The 26,255-nt window shown below is 32.4% G+C and overlaps 1 protein-coding gene across 3 annotated transcripts in view; it reads right to left on the bottom strand.

The window, feature by feature from the left end:
* Positions 1-26,255, bottom strand: part of LOC112687029 (methyltransferase-like protein 9) — a 101,848-nt gene that overhangs the window by 26,580 nt on the left and 49,013 nt on the right. The window lies entirely within an intron of this gene.

The raw sequence follows: 26,255 nt of genomic DNA, 5'->3' as shown, positions 1-26,255 counted from the left end.
GATATTGTCCAATCGTCGGCAGTAACGATTACAGCATGTTTATAGAGCCATTCAAAAGTTTTGCAGGGTCTTAGCGATCAAGCACTTTTTTACTGGCTTTTTTTTTAGTAGCTATTACCTGAGAATCGCCCGCGCTCATCATTATTATAACATATGTGCACGCATAGTTTTCTGTAACCGTTTTTATTGCATTTATCGTTGAATATACCACGTGTTCTATCGTTATTTCTAATTGTGCAACTGATAATGTGTGACCGCACTTGACCGATCATTTTCCCAACTGGTAAGCTCGTTGTATATTTATGGGACCTACTGTATGGTAGCATGAGCAAAAAACCACAACAGTAACATCAAGTAATGTCACGACGGGACTTATTAAAAGTGGTTTATTTCATCATTTATTCAATCCATGATTTTATTAATTATTGTTGCTATTGTTATTGTTTATATGCCAAAGGAGTTACATTACAGGGGTTCATTATTATTTCAAATCCACTCCATTACACCAAACTGTATTAATCAAATGATCTATTATTTATAATCATTAGAGATGTTTCTGGTGCAGGAAGATATTTATTTTTATTTATAAGAAATTTAACGGACCCAGGTCCTTTTTAATATTATAACTGTACATGAACATTAAATAATTGAAAAAATTAATGAAACAAAAATAGATAAATAATCATTACATAAAATTAACTTATATATCACTATTTTATTAAAAATAACATAGCATTGAGTTTAAGACGATTACTAGTAGATGAAAAAAAATTTAATGAGGAGATGTTATTAGTTATAATTAAAGTGCGAGGGAAAAATTAATCAGCACCTGATTTTTTCGGATAATATGGAATAATAAATAATTCTTTACTTCTGGAGAAACATGATGATACGTGAATGCCTAATTTTTCCAATAAATAGAAGTAATCAATATTTCCATTTAATGGATACAAATAATACATCTGTTAATTGTCTTCCAAGGGACAGAGAGTATAGACAAATTGAATACTGGACTGTACCAAAAGATTCTCTGGATGTAGGAATATTAGTAATAAACGCAATTCTTTTTAAAAAAATTGTATTGAACAACTTCAAGTTCGTTGATAATAAATCACCAAATTTTGTCACTAAATTAATGAGTCAAATTCTAAGGTAGAACGTACAAAGACACAAAATACATTTTTCAAGCAAAATGCATTTTTAAATTTTTGCATATTTATATTAATGAAACCAAGCATCTTGTAGGTTTTATTTAATGCTGTCTTTTGGTTGATTTTAAATAACAAATCGTGTTCAAAATAAATACCCAGACCTTTTATAAAATAAACTCTATTCAATTCATTATTATTGATATTTTAAAAATAATTGGATTTTTGGAGCGAGTAATGGAAATAGCTTAACCTGACATTTTGTAAAATTTAGGGGTAGGTGATTAGTGTTACACTAGGGCCAATAACCTTCTTGCGAACCCTTGAGTTATCATCGCCTAAGGTTGAAGATAACTAATGAAATCATTTCAGACCAGTAAAATGATGACAGTTCCAAACGTTTTGTTTTCATCACAGGGTGATTTGTATGCATCACGGCATCACGGTATCACGTTATTACCCATCGTTTTCGCATTATAGTTCACAATTACATATTTCGCGATATGAAATTTACTATTTACGAACAACGAGAATCGGCATAACGCGTGCGTTTTATTTATTAGCATATTGTAATTTTTTTTCTACCGACAAAACTGTATAAAGTTTATATTTTATCCATAGACATTTTTTGAATTCTCTAGTCACCCGTTAGTAACAAAACGCGGGTCAACTTTAGCTTAGTCAATGAGCATTAGGCACATGATATGTAACGTTGTACACTTGGATCATTATAAGCATTATGTACGTATCTATGTAATACTTAAACATAGTAACATAACAACAATATAACATGTACAATAACAGTACAATACCGTAATGTAATAAATGCGCGCGTTACCATCGCTGAGCACACTGTAGATCCGAAACAGCGTTGAATAATATGTAATGTAGTCTATATGAAACGGCGATGGGCCTTCAATATTAGCGGACCGATCCTGTAGCCTTAGTAGTATATTAAGGCCGACTGATTCGCAATCAAATAGCTATACATCATACGAGTACTGGTGCACGTAGATTGAAAAACAAAAATTGAATAGTTACACGTTCTGTTGAAAGACCGACTGAAGTTCTGTATCATGCACATTGCGATATTGACTAGTCGCGATCTTACAGAGATGAAACGCTTTTCACGAATTATTCTGGTGTAAATATATATATATGTATTAGTTAAGAAAATTTTGGTCACATTTTTATCTTCGGTCGATTTTAATAACATGCGAACACAAAAGCATATAATTTCCTGTATTACTTGTTGAAAATCGACTGAGTTCGTATAATTAATACATTATTCTTATGATCCGTCAGCATAGCATGAGAAATAAACACAGAAATATAGGTAATCCACATGATATTACAATGCGTTTAGAATTCGAAACGGTTCGTAAAAATTATGTCGCATAAGTGTATATCTTATAACTAACTAGAGTGGTTTTACATCTTAAATGTGAGCGGTAAAACGCACTTGATTATAAATACAAAACATTAATATTACGTACGGTTAATACGGGGCACGTATATGTATAATATTTATAGTACTATAAAATTACAAATATCAGATACATCTGAATGCATATATCTATATATCTAATGTATAGATCGCAGTCAATGTATTTAAAAAAACGCGTAAATTGAAATCGATGTACGAAGAACGAAATCGGACGAATATACGAATGACTGGGCAATGTTCATTTAACATATTGACAAGCTAGTACGTAGTATATATCGACGTGATTCGTTGTACACGCAGACGAACAACAGCAATAACAGTGATTCGGAGGGTGCGGTGTCCGGAAGTAAAAAGTTAAAGTTTCAGTGGCGGCATACATTATATACAGGTACTACACACGTACATTATACAAACGCATCCGGTCGACAAATAGCGATACGCAGTACCAATGCAGTTGGGTACGTATACATTATACATAGGCGTATGCGTATACTGTGTACAAATACGTACCGCAGTCCGTCGTCGGGTACACAACATAATCGTAATCAATCGGATGACATTAATGCGTTTTATTTTATATTATAGGTTTTTTTTCTTCTCTTTTACCGTACAGGGGTATATTATAGATTTGTGGGCGTTTCCTTGGACACACACACACACAAGATATAAGCAAGCATATATAAGTACCTGTATCGATATACATAAAAGCGTATTAAAATAAAAGCTGTATATACGGGCCGGGCAACGGGGCACGCATTATCTATTCAAGTCATGGGTTTAATGAACCACGGTCGCGGTCCGCGTACATGTCAATCGCACGCACACGCACACACATATTAAAATCAATACGGTTGATCAATCCCAGGACTCGATGACAATAACATCGCAAATGTCTGTTGCTGCTGCTGCTGTTTCAGTCGTTGTCGTCCGTAGTACAATATGTAATGCACAGCATTTGCTCTTGCTTTCCCTGTTGGTAGCGGGGAGAGACCCGGCACCAACGACGACGCCATTTTAATACATAATAACGTATTATTATTACTGTACCGGACGGTAACCGGAAGCAGACTTCGATAGGTGATCCGCGGGAGATGAATTCCGTGGCACGAGGTTACCGTCAATGTCACCAAAGCATTTGACCAATATTAGTCAGTATAAACGATCATTTTTTTCTCTCTTTAAGGTCTACACACACAAGCCAATCGAAGAAATGAAATGGCTTCGATCCGAATACTTGTGTACGAATATTATTCGAACGTACGATCCTCGTTGTTTTCAGATGTACGACTAACTCGATAGTTGCGGAACGCAGCACTAACATGGATAAATAAACACGTTCGTTTAAGCACATAAAATAATTGTAGTTTTGTTCAAATGTTCTTTAAACGCCATCGAGTCGACCGTGTGCACGCGGCGCGAACACATTCGTTTTAGGTGTTTTAGGACAAAGCTAAAGCGTACGTAACACACGCAAATTATTTCCAATCAGAAGGACTCATCCCCAAGCTCACGGAAAACACGTACTTTACCGCAGGGGCATATTTAGACTTACTTCTTGGAGGGATGGTGACTCAAATTTTTTTCTTTAATTTAGGCTCAAAATCTATAAGTAAAATTTTTGCTAATATTTAAATCAGGCGAATCTTTAATATTTGTGGTTTTTTTTTAATCCATTTAAAATCGATTTTTGTGTAGTTCTTTTTTGAAAGTTACGCTTGTTTTTTTTTTTTTTTGATTTTTCACTAAGTATGGACCTGACAAAAAGCTTAATTCAATATTCACAGCAACGTGTAATTTGATTTCGTTATAAAATGATCCACAATAAAAAAATTTGAAATGCGTATCTCACATATAATCAATTCCTTAAATACAATCTTAGGGGGGGGCGATCGCCCCTTCGCTTCCCCCTAAAATACGCCCATGCTTTACAGATATTATGGCAACGTTATTTTCCCTTACGTCGATTATACGCGTGGAAAAAGACGTACAAGACGGCTTACTCGATTCGGAGGGATAGGTGGGGTGGTGAAGTATTCGGACCGCTGTTTTTGCACTGAAACGGACGATTGTCTGCCACTCGCGTGCTCCGGATTCGTTCTCGTTTAATTATCACGTCCTCTTTTCCACTTCACCGATCCGTTTTTGGGTAGTTCACCATCGACCGAGCGAACGCCCCAGCAAACCGCCGAAAAATAATAGCATAATCTTTGCTAACAACTGCGTAGTGCATGCGCCGTATAATGAATTGTTTTCAGTACACGTCCTAGAGCAGCGTTTCCCAAACCATGAATCGCGAAATTTTTTTCATGGGTCGCCACTCGCGGTTACGATTACGGTTGTTTTAGCCGTAAATTGATACCTCTTTAATATAAAGTCTATATTGTATAATAATTTGAAGTTTAACTTGATTTTTTTTTTTTTTTAGTAAGTAGTCACGTACCCAAAAAATGATTAAGTTTATAGGTCATCATTACAAAAAGTTTGGTAAACACTGTCCTAGACTCTTATACGCTTATACGCTATTATCGAATCAGAACGTGAAAATATACTTTTAGTATTAGATAATTTTAAATTTTCTAAAGTACAGTGGAACCTCGATAAGTATAAATTCAAGGGAAATGCAATGTTTTTCGACTTATCGAGGTTTTGACTTACTAAGGTTTTCGAGTTACCAAGGTTTTAGAAAAAAAATTCGACTTAAAGAGTTTTTAAAATGTATGTATGTATTAAAGTTTTTAAGTAGCAACTGGCAATCAGTGCCGGTAGGTATTGCGGGGCCCTGGAAATTAGCTTTAAGGATATAAAATGTCAATGTGTCTCACGGTATTAAAATTATAATTTAAAATCACAGGGGCCCTTTAACAAGCGCGGGGCCCTGGACAAATATCCTATTTGTCCTCCCTTAGTGCCGACACTACTGGCAATATCGATACAAATGAAAAATATTGTTGTGTGCCGACATTGTATTAACTAATGTTAATACATACGGTAATAAACATAATAAATGCGTTTAGAAAAAAAAAAATCATCGGAACGTTTAGACAAATGTTTATAAAGCTATCCGTCATTATCCGTCTATATTCGGAGCACAATATGTTCGAGTTATCTATAGTTTTTTTTCGAGTAATCGAGGTTTACGCAAGGGAACAGAATTTTTTTTAAACTTATCGAGGTTTCATTGTATATGTAAAACGTGTTTATTAACTGTCAATTTTTTTCGGACGGAATTTACAACTACTTTATTTTACCTGTAGTAAATTTTTGGGCGGAATTTACATGCGCCCCGCAGCACGTGCACCGTACACCCGCTGACGAAACTGGACGAACTCGGCCGGACAGTAACGAGCGACATATGATTATAATTACGCGAATCGCAAGCGCGTGCGCGTACGATTAATTATGCGTACGGTGTGCGCGGAACTGGCGAACTATCGTTACATTATTACGTACTATATCGACCAATGTGAATAGGTACACGCGGTACAAGGTGTACTTACGTATAATGTGTACACGTGTTTTTAGCGTGTATTTTTATTTATTATTTTTTTAATCGGATTTCCAGTTGATTATCAGTGTTGTCGCCGAAACCAATAATATCGGCTATAGTCTATTATTAATGGTTTTTTAGCTTTCTCCTCCCCCACCCACCGATCGTTATTAACTATACATTATCTATACGGTACCTTCGTCTTCTTTAATGCGCGATTATTACGTGTACACACATATTTTGTTATCCCCACGCGAACGGAAAAACAATCAAATTTTCGTCCATATACGAACGATGATTATACGGTATAGCTTCCACATGTTTATTTGCATTATATCTGTTCATCAGCCAAATGCAGATGATGTATTTCGTACCGTACATAAGCACCACCGCTATCCGTCCACGTACATATTATGTTTGGATACGATTGGTTTACGTTCGTTTCAAACGAATTTTTATTTTATACGTGCACGTGTGTACATAGATATTAGGTAATACGTACGTTGGAGAGCTGCCGGCAAGCGTATTTCACCGTGGACGTACTGCATAAACAGATTTGGGTAATTATTTTCTTATCGCCAAAATATTGTTCGGTGATCCACGATTTTTCGTGAACACTCCTACAACACTGTACATGCAAATCAAACGCCGAACAACCGTCTTTAATAATATGAATTACAATCGGCCAGTCGATACGGGTTTATGTAAGGGAGGGGAGACGAACTCGTGGCCGTGGAAAATTGAACTAGGATCGGACTTCCAGTACAAAATCGGTACACAAAACTACTACACTTCGTTTCACATCGGAGCCTAGATATTTGGAAAAACTATTAAGTAAATTTGGTGCCCAATAACGGTCATTACAAAGAATACAACTGCAGACTATACTATTTTGAACATCGTTGAAAACGAATCGCGACGATCATGTGCACGTATGTTACGAAAACGATAAATAGTATTCGTTATTAGAGACGGCTCCAGAGGGGGCCCTAAAGGCCGCGGACTCCTCCCAAGCCCGAACCGTATTTATAAAAAAATGTATATTGTTAACAAAATATGTACTATCATACAACACGCACAAGTATGTAGATAAAGTCATAGAGGTATGACGTTTGAAAGGAGTTTCTCCACATTTCGGAGACTAAAAACCTGGCTTCGTTCAATGATGACTGAAGATAGACTATCAGCATTATGTTTAATTAATATATATTATAAAGTAGATATTCTAGATCAAATAGATCATATTATTGATATTTTTGCCAATTTTAAAAATAGATGACTTGAATTTGTGTTGTAAAAATTGTTGTATTCTTTTTGTTATAAGATTTTGTAAAATTATAATTTGCCCCCCTCCCTAACCAAGGCTCTGGAGCCGCCCCTGTTAGTTATGTTGGTATATGATTATGTCTGGACAAAATTAAATATCAACAAAAGTTATTTACATGGCTGAGTATGAGTTGATTCCCAGTTACCTGTTTACCTCCATCGATACTGGTGAATTGATCTCGTGGCTTAAGAGATAAGTACGAGTTGATTTCCTTAGTTATTATATTGTTGCACATTAGTAACGAAAAAAAAAAAACAGGTATTTTATCGTTTATGAGTTTAAGCCAATTGATTTTAGATAGCAGTTGTTGTAAATGAACATTCTAGAATTTTATACGCGTTCTCCAGTACTACTGTAGCCATTATAACATCAACATATGTTCGTAGGGTCAATTTATGAATAAATATGGAGTTTATAATAAGCGAAAAGTAACCATTAATACCGATAGATGGATATAAGAATTGTTTTCATAAAATGCTATCGAATGATATACAACGTTGGACTTATAGTAAGAGTAGCTGTAAGTTTTTATTAATACTCAATTCTGGTAGTAAAATTGCAAAAAGCTACTCCAATCATAACCATGACAAAACTGAGGAAAATATTATTAGGCGGCAAACGCTAAGTAATTGTCTTACGAGGAAAACAGTAGAAGATGTTTTTGCAAAATCTTCAAAATTAATTATATTACATTACCATGTAGTTGTGGTTATCTTATACCTCAAATTTAACGACGGATTCACATGATTTTAGTAGGTAGGTGCTTGCAGTGTGTTCGAATGACTGTGTACATAATACATATAAAAAATTTTATAAAAATGTTGTTCCATATTAAAAAAAATACTTTTGTTGGTGGGTGAACGTCCTCAGGCTTTAGTAATCTAAATACACATTGTAAATTTACTGTAACCGCCACTGTTACCATGATTTAAAACATGAAAATGATTAAAAAAAAATTTTTCTGGAGAATCCTCGTGTTTTGGTCAACCTCCTTGGGGTATCTCCTGGGTAACTGCAACAGGCCGAAATTGTTCGTTCATACACGGTAATCAATTCATACTTGCTTTAAATGAACCCGGAAATCAATACATCCCTCAAATGAACTCGAGCATCAACTAATGCATAAATGAAGTCTCGAGAATCAACTCATCAACACCGATTTACATTGTACGTTTATCGATTCATATCGTAGGTGTATGGAAATGTTAATGATATTAATGCAACATTTATCAATGTAGGTCAATTGTACCTGACCAATATTATATATGATTGGCGGTGACCCGCATTGTGCTGATGACGGTAAAATATAAATTAATTCATGTTGCAGCGTATTAATCAATTATTATAATTACAGTATTTTAATGAGAATCGACGACCTTGTATCGTTGTGAACTGATCGATACATCAAAAGCACAAAACTTATATTGAAAAATGTATAGAAGCACCACACGATTATATATACTTAATATACACAGAGGGTTTCCAATTTAATATAATATTTTTCTACGAAATTTAAAAAATTAGAATTATTATTAAACGACTCATAGACATTTTTAATTTAATTTTTAACATTTTATAGCCCCATATTAAGTTTGAAACACTATACGCAACACTACAGCAAAACTTGCAATAAGATTTCATCGTTAGATTTTTATATAATTGTCCAGACGGTATTTATTTTTATTCGCTCGAGCGAATGTTTTAATGCAACAACGATGTCGTAGGAAATTAACTGCATAAACTTATTAACGCATATATAAAGTGTTAACACCTGCAGTGCATCAGGTATAATACGTACGAGTACAACAAGATCGTCAATAAAGGGTAGGAAGTTAATTACGGTTTATTAAAACGGCGTGACAGTATGTAACATATAGAATTTCCATAGATTGCGGAACAAATTATTTGATATAAATACAAAAAACAACTACACCACACTTGCACACGCACGAGTATACGTATTTACTTACGCATATAAACCTATGTATATATACGTACAAAGAGTTGTTGTATAATTGTATGGTTAAATTTAGTATGAAGTAAACGCAGGTCTCTTGGTCGCCAGTTGGTCATCAAATTGGCGATGGTCTGGTCGGGAAACGCGCAGATGGCATATACGCGTCGTCCGCCCTACTGTTGATAAGTGCGTATTTACCGTATTATAATATTGTTTGGACGCGTTTTGTTTTAGATATTTAATTATTGTTACTCGTACGATGTACACGTGCGTGCGCGTAACACATCCTTCCGTCGTATCGCTTTTGTTTGGTCCAATGTTGCTAAACGATGAAAATATTTTATACTGAAAACGATATTTGCATGAATACACTCCGACCGCATACATATAGTCATCGTTGTTGCAGAAACGTGTGTGTTAAACTGCGTAATAATTATACTATTATTATTATTGACGTACACGGTTCCAAACGGAAATATCAACTATAGTTTTCGAGACTATACACAGTATTATACATAGGTACTTGCACACAATACAGGAAAAAGCCGTTTACATATTCATCAACGCAGTACAAACATAATATTAATTTTACCGTTACCGTACATCAAACAACAACGGTTCTCGTGGCTAATGAGATATGTGTGTACATATGTATATGTATTATACAGACAAAATGTTTTTGCAGACATCGATAAGAAACCAATAGGGGGAGGAGGAGGTTTAGACGAGAATGCAACCACCAATTTTCAGCACGACGACGCATATTGAATGATTGAAGAAATAAACTCGGTAATTAAATGTCTTATCCGCAATTATTCATTAATATAGTTGATACATTGAACAAATATTTTTAATTGTTATGCTTAATAGAGAACATACGGCTTAAACAGAGGTTCAAAAAGGTACCAATATAATTATCATAATGAATATTTAAATAATATGGTAAAATCAAAAATTAAATAACGACCGTGTATATGAATGCAAATTAATCGTATAGTTGTTTTATATACTATATAGTATTAGAGATAAAACAGTAAAATTGTCTTTAAGTGTATTTTCATGAACGATACAGAAACTAAAAATCAAAAAAGTTATGCAGGATTTATAAAATTGAATATTACGAATAACTATAAGATTAAAAAATCTTTTAAATTAAGTTTAATTAATCAAATATTTCTTTTTTTTATTAAGAAAAATTATAATTTTTTACACATAAACTATTTGTACTACAAGTCATTGGAATGATGGAATATATATTATATAATTTCGTTCTTAACATGAACCTCATGATCAGGGAAGTCAATTATATTATATGCCGCATTGCAGATGGTATATTTAAAAAAAACCAAATTTTAACTTTAAGTTCACGTTGAATCTGCATACTATATATATAATACATAGCTCGCGCTTTAAACAATATAATAATGGCATGAAGCAAAAATGTATTTTTCCACGTGTATATCACGATAAACATATATCAATACATTTTTGACACCACTACTATATATGTAGACATGATGGGTTGTTACTAAATCTTTATATTGTGCACAGCTACTATGAGCGAGGTATAAAGAGAGAAAAAGAGAGAGAGAGAGAGAGATAGAATTATAAATTTAAGAGATGATCTTACGTTTGAAAAGTAGGAAAAATAAGTGTCAGACAGAAATACAGATAGAAATGATAGTAATGGCGACTTATGTACGTGTATATATTTGGAGTGATGGTGCGGAGAATTAAGGTACTTGGGGGCTGCCGCAGAGTCTTGAAAGAGGAGGTCAAACGCGCACGCGGAAACAAAAACGGCGGAGGCGGGAAGGCGCAACGACGAACGGTCGCGATAATCCCTCGAGATCCCTCCCACGCAGTCCACTAATTAAAAGCGGCCCTGTTAATTGGGGTGGCTGACGCTTGCGCGTCCGCAGACCCCTTTTCACCCGAACGACGGCATTGGTCCGAACCTTCTCCGGTTGTTTTTTTCCCCTCGCTTGCACTCTATCTTTTCCTTTTCTCTAGTCCGTTTGATGGTGACGACGTCCCGAGGTCCACACACATACACACACACGCACACACATCTGTACATCCATCGAAAAAAGCATTTTCCTTTGTATCGTTTCGTGTATTATATAGCCTAGCGTTATATACAGCATAAATAATACATTGTCCTCTCTGCAGTAATTCGCGAATCACGTTATTGTCTTATTGTCCATCAAGTATGGACATTTTTGCACGTTCTTTTCATAAATAATATTATTTTTTATTGATGGGTACTTATCTCGCTGTCTATTGCGAGTCTATTTATCGGTATACGGCTTGAAGCGCGCGAAAGCAGTGTAATAATTTGAGCAAAATGTTAGAGGTAGAAAAAATGATCCGGTACTCACAGATCCGACTTTGTAAAAATTAACATTTTAATAAAAACGTAGAATTATAATATTCGTTATAAAATACATAAATAAATACGAACATATTATTAAAAATTGAAAACACTCGTAGTTATAGTTAAAAAAATATTTTCATTGAAATAGCTTCATTTTCAGCGGTTACAAAAGTTTGCGACCCCTATCGCTTTACAGGGAATCGCAAGTGCAACGTAATGAATGACGACCTCCACCTTCGATGATTCCCCACTACGCGGAAGGAATGATACGCTGCAGGAACGTCGATATTTGTCCGTTGTTTCTGCGCGCGTACATAGTTACATCTAAGGGTATAGTTTACACCGCACGGCCGAAAAATAGATATAAAGGATGGAAAAAAAAAGAAACCGTAGCCTAAGACGTACGTGTCGTACGTCGCCCTCGTATATTATATACAAAACAGGCAACGCCGCGGCGGTGACAACGGAGGAAAATGAGAAGATGCGTCGGAGGCGATGGCGGGTTACAAGGTGTTACGATAGGAGCCACGACGACTGTTGTAAGGCGAGGGGAGCTACGAGGGGATGAGAAAAAAGAATTTCCCGGGCTCTAAAAAGACCTGGGATAAAATCAATACGTCACACGGCAGTGGTGTAAAAAAAGGCAGGAAAAAAACACCTAAACACTACTCGCCGCCCGCGGTCGCGTCTTATTTCCATCCGCGTCCGCCCCAGTCGTCTCTCTGTGCCTTCCGCACGGTACATACTCCTCTGATATACATACAACAACGGTATAAATGCACGTATTATACACATATATAGATGTAGTTTTATATGCGAATGTGTGTGCGTGCGCGAGCTCAATCACGTACTATGTACACACACATAAAGTTCCTATCGCGTGCGTATTATTATGGAAAAATGTGCGAAAACCTCACGAGCGCCTATGTTTGTCTATGCATGTGCATGCGTGGGTGTGTGCTCGTCTTTTGATCACTTAATAGTTTTACGTAACGGAGAAGAGACATGCAGATAGAACGCGTACAAGCTCGTATCGAAAAAATACGTCGGTATACTTTAATATACATGTATAATATGCACATATAGGAACGGAAGTCAAGAGACCGCGCGCGTGTTGTTGTCGTCGTCATCGTCACAATAACCACTTACTCGGTCGTCATGGTTACAAAACTATCGTTTAGAGGTAGAGAAGTATGAAGCAAGAGCGAACGAGAGAAAAAGGGGACGGAGAATTCAAGTCAAAATCATTAAAAACATCATAACTGTAACTATATGAATATATGCCGCCGTTAAAGTTTTATTGACTATTTATTTTTATTTTTCAAAAAAAAAAAAAAAAAGTACTACACATACTTATTCACGACTTGTCATTTTAGAAACGATAGAAATATGACAAAAGTATTTATATCGTAATAAAATGAATCATTAAGACTTGTTTTTGACAAGTGTGCTTTGATTGCTTATGTTTTAATTACGTTAAACATATACTGTAGAGCTCAGAGAATAAACTATTTTTGTACGATTCAAACAAATAATTATACGAGTCTTTGACAAGTTCAGGTATATAATTTCGTCAAAACTTTACAAATTTTATCATTCAAAGTTATACATTATTCTGATATATTCATAATTTAATGACCATATTTTATAATTAAACTTTTGATACATTTTTCACAAATAGAGAACTATTCATTATTTTGACTTTTTTTTTTTAACAGTGAAAGGAATTTTAAACAACATAAAACTTTGGTTATTATGATTTTGGTACTCCTTTTCATTATATTTAAAGCGATAATTTTTCAATTTCCTTCAAGGAACGGAACATTTTAATTCAAATGTGTATTGATTACAATTAAATTAGTTTAGTATTACTTTTAAAGTTTATTACAATTTTGTAAATATCTACACTCTCAACCAATAACATTATAAGTTATCATAACATCAAAAATTTATTTTACTTATCTTTATCAAATGGAAAAGATGAAAATACAATTTTTATTATTGACAAATAAATATTATGAATATTTTCTGAGATATTATTGCCAATACTCGAAAAAATAAATTTGTATAATGATACATATGAATGAAATTAAATTCAGTATATTTCATAAAGAAAAAATAGTGTATTGTTATCAAATCATATACGAGTTTGCATCTTTATGGGTTTTTTTTTATTGATTTTTTAGTAATGGAAAATTTAAAAATTCTGTCTCTTTTGTGCAATTCTTATGGAAAAATCATCAAATTTTTTCGAGTGATAGATAGACTGATTTAAAATTAAATAATATCACCATGGACATGGTTTCTTAAAATATAAATATTCTGCAAACCACAATAACCTCGATTATCAATCAATAATTTTCACAACAAACGAATTTCGTTTCTAACTCCATGACATCAGATATGGAATGTTTATGTAATTTTGTTATAATTAAAAATGTTTCATAAGGATATTCTTATATTTATTTGAAATTGATTTAAAATCAAAAACAAATTATAAATAATTTTCGTTGGTTGGTTTTATTAATACGATAAAATATATTTTATGATAAGATTGCTTTAAAAAATAGGTATCTAATCAACTTTTTCGACATTTAGAAATATAGTTATGAATAAATGTATTTACATTACAAAAAATTCAATAAATAATAATATTTAAAAAGTATAATGAAAAGTTAAAGATATTTATATTTAATATTTATAACTTCAAACTTTATTCAAATATAGAATATTGTCCGATTAGTTTTAAGAACTCTAGAACTTTTATTCAATTTAATGTAACAGTAATTATTCGTTTTGAGATATGTTAAAATTTTGCTCTACGTTTCAATGATCAAATCATTGGTAAACTAAACGTAAAAAATTTAATAAAATATAATATAAATACGAGAGAAATTGCGTGATTCAAAATCCAGGACAATTTAAATTTTTCTTCTTTCAATATAGTATGATATTTATTAACTTCGTCCTACAATTATAGTAGCATTTTACGTATAGCATATGTATATACCTACAAACCATAACGTTAACGGATTTTTCCGCAGCAGAAATTAATACAATATCATTTTATGGTTGATTATGCTTTCAACAACTCCTCTTGAGTAATACATATACCCTTTTGAACCTGGATATACGAAATCGTACACACCTCTACTTGACCTAGAAAAGTGAAGTGTTTAAGTAAAAAAAACTCGCTTGAATTATCTAGTAAATCGAGAAACGTCGAGTCGATTCCATGTATACACGTTACATAATATTATAATACAGGAGAAGTAGGTAGCTAAACGAAAAAAATACGTACGCACACATACACATGTATACATTATACATAGGTACCCATGTATTATGTGTTTTTTTTTTTTTTTATTATTTCAATATTAAAATTTTACCCGCATGGATCATTAGGTGTAGCTTTTGTGTTTTCCGGAGGTACATATTTCCCGGTTTTGTATTAATATATAGTGTTTCGAGGATATATGGCCGTATATTAATATCGTTATGTAAAAAGGAATTTTCTCTCTATTGTTAAAAAATTATTAATATATTACTACAGGCAGAAAAAGAGGGGGAAAAACACTGATCAATAAAGAAATTATTCTGACGTGGCAGCAATCGATTAAAAAATATTCGGAACCCGATTTTGCAGCAGGTTCTGATTTTTTCATCTAACCGTATTCATCGATATTTAATTCAGCTGAGGGTACTTCCGTTATTCAAAATAATGTTCCTATAAGTGAATTAAATTATGCGGGTTAAGGATTTAGTATGTACGTATAGTACGTATATGCACGTGTTTGTATACGTGTAGCCGTTACCTTATACGGCCTATTTTAACCGGCAGACGGGATTTATTATATTGACAGCTCTACACAATAATGCGTAGAAGATAAATATTTTTTAATACCGATTAAAAGTCACTTGTAAATCATTTATTTGTAAATATCTAAACGTGTGCGTATGCTTACATGTACCATTATAGGTATGTATAACATATACACACAATAGTGTAATTGTGCGAGTAATAATGCCACGATGGAGAAGTTAATGGATTATTGAACTTGAAACACAGCCGATATTATGGAGTTTATATAAATACGTGTCAATTTAATATCATCCAATTAAAATTAAGTCAGAGAATTGTACTACTATCGGTACGTTGCACATTTGCGGCAACACTACTTCCGAACGTTTCTCGTTGATTATTGGGATTCGGTATGAACTCTATAAAGTCATAAGTAGGTAGTTTATAATTGTTCATACATTATGAACTTTGATTACAGTTTAATCAGCATTTTACATAAATCAACATTTAATATTTACGTAGGCAATACATTGTAATGAACATTTCGTTGGCATTAATTGCTTTTGTTCTACTAAGTTTATTTAGCATAATATTTAAGGTTAATAGCTTTGAAAAATGTAATAATAATATGACAAGACTTTGTAATTTGCGGAAAACAATGTCACGTGAATATCTACTATTATTTAAATTACAGATTTATTTGGAAATAAATGAAATATTTGTGTAAAATTAATTCTATAAAAAGAAGGTATATTATATATATATATTAATTAAAGAGTATATTTATACGAATTGTGTATCTACAGTTAATATTTTTTATTAGGTACATTAAAATTCAAAGTTATAAACATTTACAACTTGGGAAATACATTGTTTGTATATTTTCAACAAAAACATTATGTAAAATTATTACTGACAGCATTTTTATTTCGTTTTATCGTACATAGCATTTAACTAAGCGAAAATGTAAATTAACCTAGATTAAAATTAAAGCAAAATAAAATGATTTGATAGTATTACGATGTAGAGACTATTACACAATGAACAAAATACAGATAGGAACAATAAATACGATTCTATAACGTTACGACAGTCATTGACGATGTACTTGAAACGAATTTCAGAACTTAGGCGATTATTATTGTATTGAGGATGATGATGTCAACGAATGATACGTACTCGGATAATTCAAAATCTGAAAATACTGGCTAGATTAATGTGATAGAAGAGGTGATAGATTGGATACAGCCAATAACTAAACCAACATGTATAATCAATCTATACAGGGTATGAATGTTTTAAAAAAGTAAAACATTTGATTTGTGGCTGTGATTAATATAATAATTCATTTTTATTTTAAATAATAACATAGTTCATTACGATATGAGAGGGCAGTCAAACTTTTATATTTTTTCCCATTAATGTATTTAGTTTAGTAGCATTTGAATTTCATAAATTCGATTGTTTGTTAACCTTTTCTGTCTTAAAAGTGCTTCTGGCTCTTGATCGACCAATTGTTTGAGGCATGCAATCCGAGAAGCATAATAAATACATGTTTATGATATACTAAATGTCAAAAATATATTTAGTAATACTTCAAACGTTGTCGACAGGAATTAAAATTTTGTTGGATAAAACATGTTTGACGAATTTACGAAAAAGAATAGGTACAACATCTGATGTTGAGTATTTAGTTCACTTATAAATGTTCGAAAAAAAGTATTTTAATATCATCGTAAAGCAAGAATATATTAGAAGTGGGGATACTTACGTCATAAAAATATAATAAACAAATTTATTTTATTTATTTTATACTTATCGAATATGTTGTTCTTCACGCCATATTTAATACATTTTATAAGAAAATCCCAAAATAAAAACTTTTATCCATACAGTATCTGCTTAAAAAACTTTTGATAGATAAGGATTAGAAAATATGTCTTATCAAAATCTGATTTCTCGACTTTTGTATTTCGATTCAATTAACTGATTTACGGTTTGTCGAGAAAATTCGATGTCCTAGCGCACTTATTTTATTGATTCAATCAATGCCGAATAGTCTTTATTATACCTATATAAATATATAAAATTGTCGATATTGAGTCTAAACTGATTTATCATTAATCCATGTCGATTATAATGCGAGTTCGCCGAACAAATATTTGTACACCACCAAGTTATTTTACGGATGTTCGCAAATCGCTATTTTACCTTCAATAGGATTCATATGTTTCATCTTCATCAGATTTAAGATTATCATGTCGTTTTTTCCTCAAAGCAGTTATTTTATAGCCCAACAATATTTGGAGCATGTATTCTATTATTATATTCTTTTATCAATATTTTCACACATTTTTCAAATATTAATTTTCCAGGCAGTGCTCTAATTATATACGTTTGATATTTTCACACAAATTTCGTATAATTATAATTAATCTAGAGGTTATCTTCAATATTGTGAGTTTATTTTACATGATTTCCATTAATGAAGCATATGCCTACATCGGATTTTTGTTCCTTAAAATTATACCAAAATCGAGTTAAATGTTTAGACTGCTGAAATATTGTAAATCATTGAATTAATTGTTACTCACAGAGCAGCGCAAATATTGATATTCATGGTAAGTTCGATACGTACATTTGCACAAGCTAACCGTTTGTTTTCAGCTCGTTTATACAATGTATCGTACAACGGGTATGTACAATATTAACGCTCTATATTCGTTATAGCACGGGATTATGCGCAGCGAGTAATATTTATCGTCAAACTGTTCATTATTAATAACTTGAATATTTTTCAAGCCGATTTAGGCTCGTCGGCGTTCCCGGTGCTGCACGTACCGACATCAACGCAGACCCATTATAAATCCAAGCGGTTCCAAATGTTTCCTTGATAATCCGTAGTAAAAAATAAATAAATAAATACAACCGTCAAACGATAGGTAACGGTAGCGCTAGAGCAGCGGTTCTTAACCTGTGGTCCGCAGCCCTCTAGGGGTCCGCGATACTCATGTAGAGGATCCGCGGCAGCTCTAACACATAACATACATCAATACATGACATGAGTGCATTACTATAATATTGTTGGATTAATATTATTATTTTTTTTCATATATTTTTTATTATATACCTAATAGATAGCTTTTATCATTATACGATGTTATAAAACTTGTGTTTCAACCATCATCTGAAGCTAATTAAAATTAAATTTTAAGAATATTAAAAAAAAAAATTAAAACTAAAATAATTAAATTTAAGTTAACTGAAAAATTAAGTTAAATAAAAATAATTATAAATATGTATGTTTTGTTATGTCTATTAATGTAATTTATTATTATAATTTTGGTTTTAATAACGTGAGATGTTTTATAAAAAAAAAATGTACTAAAAAAAAAAATGAGTAAGGGGGTCCGCAATTTCTAAAAATCTTTCATCAGGGGTCCGTGATTTACAAAAGGTTAAGAACCGTTAGAGCATATTTATATATTTATAGAATTTTATATATATATATAATTATGGCGGTGGTGCAATGATAGTGAATCGTACAACATACGCGTCAAAATACGGGAGCAATGCTTTTGCCTAGGTGTAATCTTTACTGCCAACTCAACAGTCGAAAATTGACACCCGAACACGAACACCAATATATTAATATTCGACGGTGGTTGGAGCAGTATTGGTTGAGAGAATAACATAACACTCGAACGTTTTAACAACAAATTGAATTTCATGAAAATAACTTACGACAACGTCCGTAAAAAGCAGACCGAATAGTAAAAAAGGAAAGATAAAAAGGTGTTCATAATCATCGAATAGAATGAGCCGATACAATGAGTGTACCGCATACTGATACTTGTTCATACTGCCATTTCCAAGGGTCGAAATATATCAATTAGAGGCGAAAAGGAAAGCGAGTGTACAGCACAATTTGTAGGCGATAAATCTATGCATGCGTTATTATTACTCGGTTTTGCTGGCAAACTTTTACGAGTCCACTGCGGATAACAACCATAGGATGCATCGGAGACAATGTATAATTTTAATAGTTTAACTCGATATCGATATAGTATAAAGGGTTTATGTGAAGTTTTTACTATTATTATTTTATCTCATTCGTGGACACGCGCGCGCACACATAAAACTGTAAAGGTACTACCTATATGGTTGGTATATTAGTTAGCATTGATGATGTGCACTACGTAATATAGTACATATTGTACTGTGTGCTTTTTACACATAAATCATAGTCATCGACGGTAGTGCACGCGTTGTTGCGCGTGGGCTCGCAGCACTTGTTATAATATTATAAATCGAGTGCAAACGCTCGTTTAACGCTGCCACCGCTGCTGGCGATTTAATAACTACCAATCCGCACGCACTCGGATTACGGAAACTTACCGCAATGTGCGTACACCGAGCAGTGGGACTGAAGAAATCACGAGCTTTCCCCGGACCACGATGTGATTGAACGGGACGAGATCCGTTTTTATATTGCAAATACGCAGGAGTTGAACGGGACAAGAGAGGTGAATATTATTGAAGCGTATGCCGCTTTATCATCTCTCATTTTTTTAATTTTACATTTTTCATTCTATTTTTTACTTTTTTTTACATATTCTATATGTATTGTTGAAAAATGTAAGTGTTTACTATTAACTGCGATCTGCATGATTACGGTACAAGTATATATCAGTATTAAGTGTAATTAATTTAATATTAATTAAGAATATACTCAACTACATATGAGTAAATATTATTTCCTTTTGTAGGAAAAGATAAGAGAATATAATATATTTTTATATATACATTACATAGTAAATGATAACAAAGTGCAGAGTATTAATTACGAAATATATTAACATCCCCTATCCAATTATATTGGTTTGGAGTTTTTTCAATAACTACATATTCATTTACTATTAAAATATGTAGTATACCGATATATTATCCTATAAATAGATTTGGTCTTCAAAAAGGCAGAAAAACTATTTGAAGTGAGGTATCAAGATTAAAAGACAATTGGTATAAAGTCAGTTTTTATCCATTTACTTATTTATACATGGTTACTGGAGAGGGAAATTTAGTTTTTGAATCGATCAAGTTTAAAATGAAATTCAAAATACAAATAAAAAATAAATAATAACAGTAACAATATTTGATTCATTACAGTACACTGTTAAATATTGTACGCTATCATTAATAAGTATATTATACAAGTTCGAAAGTAATGATTGTCGAGTCACGTAACAAACAATAATTTAAAAATTATAAAATGACAATAATTTAAAAAACACCGTTGTTATGCATACAGAACACACTATATATCTGTATAGAAACGACAATACTGCCTTTAATGAATGTTGTAGCTTTATTGTAATGTTCTTAATGATCGTGATTTTTTTTTTAACCGTTCTTTTTATAGATCGTTCCTGATAAAATACACGAGTGTATTAAAAATGAAAAATGTATTTTTCTTTGTTAGAGCATTTCCTCGCGACCTGTATATTCCACGCGAATATTGTAGTTAATTAATACAGTCGGACAGCTGTCCATCAACGATATTCATCGACATTGTCTCATTAACGATCGACGAGTTATTCATTAACAGTAGGAAGGGAAAAGAAAACAATTCCAACGGTACGTTTTATTAATAAATTACAAGGTTCAAATCAATAATTTTGTCTAAACGATTCTTTTTTTTTTTATTTATTGTTATTATTATTATTTTTTATCGGCTACCGTGTGTGTTGCACAAAACAAAAAAAAACACACGCGTTTCACGTAAACCAAAAATGGCCCACGACTCATCCGTATAATAATAACAGTAGTATTATACTACAACGGTAATAGATGTGGTTGTATAATATGGCGAGCAGGATTAAGAAATGTTGCAGCAATCGTATTCGTCGTCGATAATTCGACAGCCGTCCCGCTTATAAGGTCTCTTCACCTCATATCTTTGGAAATAAAATGCAATTTTCATTGTAATCCGACTATGAGAAACCGTAATGGAACAGAAAAAAACGACGACGACGAAGCAGTTTCACGTTGATTAACCGTTTACGCGAACAATGGATGTGTACCGTCGAAACTTGTATCTCGTCAGTGCGCAATGAATACAATTACATATTATACGAGTATAAATTTATATAACATTCTTTCATTCCGTTTGTACTTACTCAGAATTTGACATCGCCCGAACCACTCCACTATAGTAGTCGATATCCACCGGTCACTATCACATCGCTTCATATACATACTGTATATAATACGTAATCGTTATTTCATTTTTCAATTTTACTAATATTTTTCAATATACAAGTCTTATGAATTCATTGAAGAGTTAATTGCCAAAAAGCATATCGAACAGATACAGTTCTTTTCACGAACTAGTAATTATTATGTATCGTTTACTCATCAACGCACAAATTTCACAACAAATTCGTCAACTCTGAAACATATTATTTTTTTTATTTATTTTTTTTTTTTTTTTGAAAGACTACGTGTGATATGTTCGTCTTGTACCCACATACTTAAACGTAAAACGAGAACGTAATATTATCCACGTACACGTAACGCTATTGCAACAGTTGCGCTCGAAATGAACGTTTAGATATACACTGAATTACGAACAAATCAAACAGAACACTTTCATGTATCAATTATTCATTATTTTTGTAACAATATTTTATGTTACAATGTTTTAATTTTATCTGCACTTAACCTTACAAAATAAAAAAAATACCATACACAAAAAATTAAAGAATAAATGCGTTCGATTTAAATGTTATAGACTTCACGTTTCTTCGAAGGCTGAATAATTTTTAAATTGATGTTAATATCTGATATATCGCAACAATAGTTCTCATTATGTTATCTACCTGTTATAAGTAGTGAATACATAATGCTGAACGATGGCGAATCAAATTACAAGACAAAGGTGAAAACCTCGGTAAGACAAATGGTAATTTTGTCGTTAATTTGATATACTATATACATAGTTGAGTACAAGATGTATAATAAGTGTAAATCAAATCCGAAGGTTTCGCCGGACGTACGGCCATCGATGTATTAAATTAATTTTTTGGAAAAATATATTTTCTACTGCATATTATTACACTTTTAGATTCGTTTTAGCATCCTTTCAATGGAAAACAAACAATACGGCGATGAACAATGAAATTAACATCAGAATTTCGAAATTTCGAAAACGGTTTAATTTATTATTATAGAAATGTCTCGATCTGGTCCGGAGCTAAGATATTCCATAAATAAATTTGAAAATATAGTATGACTTGGGAAATATATTTAAACGTGTATCCATCAGCTGCCGCGGCTCGTACCGCTGTCCTGCGACCTATATGAGCACTAAATGTTAATGTATGCGTATAATGTGCATCGCGCGTTATTTTCGATTAACACGGATCATAAATCCCCTACTCCCCCCGCAATATTCCCCCTTAGTGATCGCGTCGGTTTATGTGCGCGTTTACTTCATTAATACATAACATTGTTTTCACCACATCGTGCGCGCGCGTCGTCCGCCGACTACGTAAAAATAATACATAATTATATTCGTGCACGCATTATTTGTACAAATGGTAATACGAGTTGTTATTGATTTTTATTTTTTTTTATTTTACTTATTGTGTTCGACACGTCGCACGAGCTCGTGGCGAATGGTTGATAAATGAACGACTGCCGTGGCGAGCGTCTACCTTTACACGATAACGTGCATACGGATCACCCCAGAAACACGCCATTATTCCCGATGCGCGCACACCCAGACACTCGGCCGTGGCGTGTCCGTAAAATCGGCGATCGGTAATAATTAACACCTTTATCGGCGGTGGTGCATCATATTCATTGTGATCTGCCTCGCGTCGACCGTTCCACTGACACAGCAAACAATACCGATGCCAGCGTACACAAAGGCCCCGCTGTACGCGGGATGAAAACGCAACCATTTTTCCACCTACGGTTCAACGGTCCCCGACAATAATTATATCGGGAATTATTAGGGATACCATTGTGTGTCACATACATGCATAATATGCAGATGGTGAGTGCTCCGGAAACGATTGCGTGTCATTAGTTCCGTTCGCGTGGGAAAATTTGCATAAAGCAATAAAAATACGGTAAAAAGCCGCCGACGAAAATTATTGCCCTTTTAATCAACGTCACGGCTTTCGCGGAGCCGAAGAAGTCTGACAATATTACGTATTTATATTTACGTACATTGGTATAAACACCGTTGAAATGTAGCGCGAGACTTAAAAAATAAGTAAATTCGTCTTTCTACTACGAGAAATTTTTTTTTTTTAAAAGAACATAAGAAAAAATAAGAACGAAATAAAATTTTGAAGAAAAATATTTTCATTTCTGATCAATTTTAAAATGATTTTCATTATGATATTCTAATAATAATTAACCGGTTGTTTCAAGAATTTCTAAATCTCTACTTTTCGGGTATTCATGCGAAATAACACGTTATATTTTTTCTTTATAGCCAATACTAAACATTATTATATTAGTCACTGATTATAATTTATTTTTCTAAAATAAAATTTTCCAAAATTGTTGATTGAGCGTTATACGCCAGATGTTTATACATTTATAAAACAATACACCATTGAACTATATTGCATTAAGTAGTGTGTGTGTGTGTGTGTATTTCACGAATATTTCATGCGAAGAACGCTAGGATAAAATTATCAATTCTGTATTGTACCGAACTTTAAGTAGACCGTGAAAATGGATATAACTATATAAGTCGCCACGTGAGTATGGGGCCAACCCAACGCTAGGTAGACAATGCGGTCCGCTAATAATACCTTTTTCGGGGAAAAGGGTGCGGATACAGTGAAAGGGATGAGCCCAGGGCTTTCCGTAGATTTGAGCATGTCGTAATCGATACACGTCGATGCGGTCGGATTAATAGTACTGAGCAGATGAACCGCGATGGCAAAGGGTATTTGCAATGCCGAAATAATGCTACGTCGATAAAACATTTGAAATCTCTAACGACGTTCCAAGTTTTATTGGCGCATCGCACGGGGTTTTATTTTTTAACTTTAGTATCTACACATTATTTTGCAACGTAACGCTAAAAGCGTCCAAATAAATGTTCGAATGAAAACCAATATTTTACATCTTATTAAGTTTAGATTAAATTACAGAACTGACCGTGAACATAAAGTAATATTCTGCATATTATTTTGAAACAGGAGAAAATTAACATTTTGATATTGTCACGCGAAAATGTATTGATTCGAATCGTATTTCTTTGAAAATTATTAAGAAAAAAACCAGAAAAATATGAAATAATGTATACTATATGCAATGTTACACGATAATTACTATTGTATTGTTATTTTCTATTGGCGTTTTCAGAACCCCGTGGATGAAGATTTGAATTATTGTAATGGCTTACCGGCAGAAAAATTAAGATGATTGCATATATTATTTGAAAACAAATTGAATCTATACAAAGCCAACATAAACTTTGGAAAATATAATACAATTAAATAATGAAAAAATAAATAAATATGAGAATGAAAAAATTACTTAGTTTTATATTATATTTTTATAAATTGACTTCGTTTCATGACCTATATCCTTCGGTAAGACATCAAGTTTCTAAAGATCAAATATTTATCCGAATCAAGTATTTACTAACATTTAATAATTGAAAAAATCGTCCATATTATAACATATCCATACTATAAGCAAATTGAAATCAAATACAACATTCAATCATAAATCTTTCTCTCTTTGACAATTGTCCAACATTTTCGAAAAACTAGTGGTAATTTAAAAAATTAATTTAGAAAGTTACATTCTAAGTTATGTGTACTCGTATCAATAATATATACAATCCACAGTTCCATGTCACTTTATGGAATTATAAGCTACTGATTATAGTGATAATACTTAATAACCATAGTGAAACTAATAGATGTGTCGCTTTGCTGAAATGGTTAAAATATTTCGAAAAAAAAAATTATAACTAAACAGGGGAAATTAATCATGTTAAAATTACAAATTATATAATCTAAGTACATTATACTTGAGTTTGCATTAAAATAAATAATATCCTCTAGATAAATAGATTAATTCATTTTAATATAAGTTAATCAAAATTAAGTAGTAATTTTTTGTTTTACTTTGATATCAAGCAATTTAAAACTATTTATAATTTATTTTTATTTTGATAATATAACTAAATATTGAAACTAATTTAAATTTAATTTTTGATAACTTTTTAAATAATTTTATTTAATCATGACATACATTCAGTTAAATTATACCCAATATTATTATCGATTTTATTATGTCTTAATATGATTTTTAAATTGAACTTGGATTACTAATAGTTATATTTGTTATTAATTACTTTCTTTTAAGATTATATATAACATTTTATTTCATTATTATCACGTAATTTATCACCAAATAAATGTTTGAATATATTTTTTTTAAATAAAATAATTCCTAGATTTTATTTTTTATAAGATACAAAAATGCAATGTGCAATAAAAAATGGTTGTTACTAATTTTCTTTCTATTTTTTTTTTTTAGTTTAATATTAGTGATGGGTCGAACCCTGATTTTTGAAATCAAACCGAACTTGAACCAAACTTTAAATTATTTTTTTGAACTAGAACTGAACCGAACCAAATCAAATCGAACCTATTATGATTTTAAGTC

The sequence above is a fragment of the Sipha flava genome, unplaced genomic scaffold (genome assembly GCF_003268045.1).
Source record: "Sipha flava isolate LNK unplaced genomic scaffold, YSA_version1 32_pilon_pilon, whole genome shotgun sequence".
Classification (NCBI taxonomy): Eukaryota; Metazoa; Arthropoda; class Insecta; order Hemiptera; family Aphididae; genus Sipha; species Sipha flava.
The sequence above is the reverse complement of the archived record's forward strand: the minus strand, read 5'-3'. Positions and strand labels throughout refer to the sequence as shown.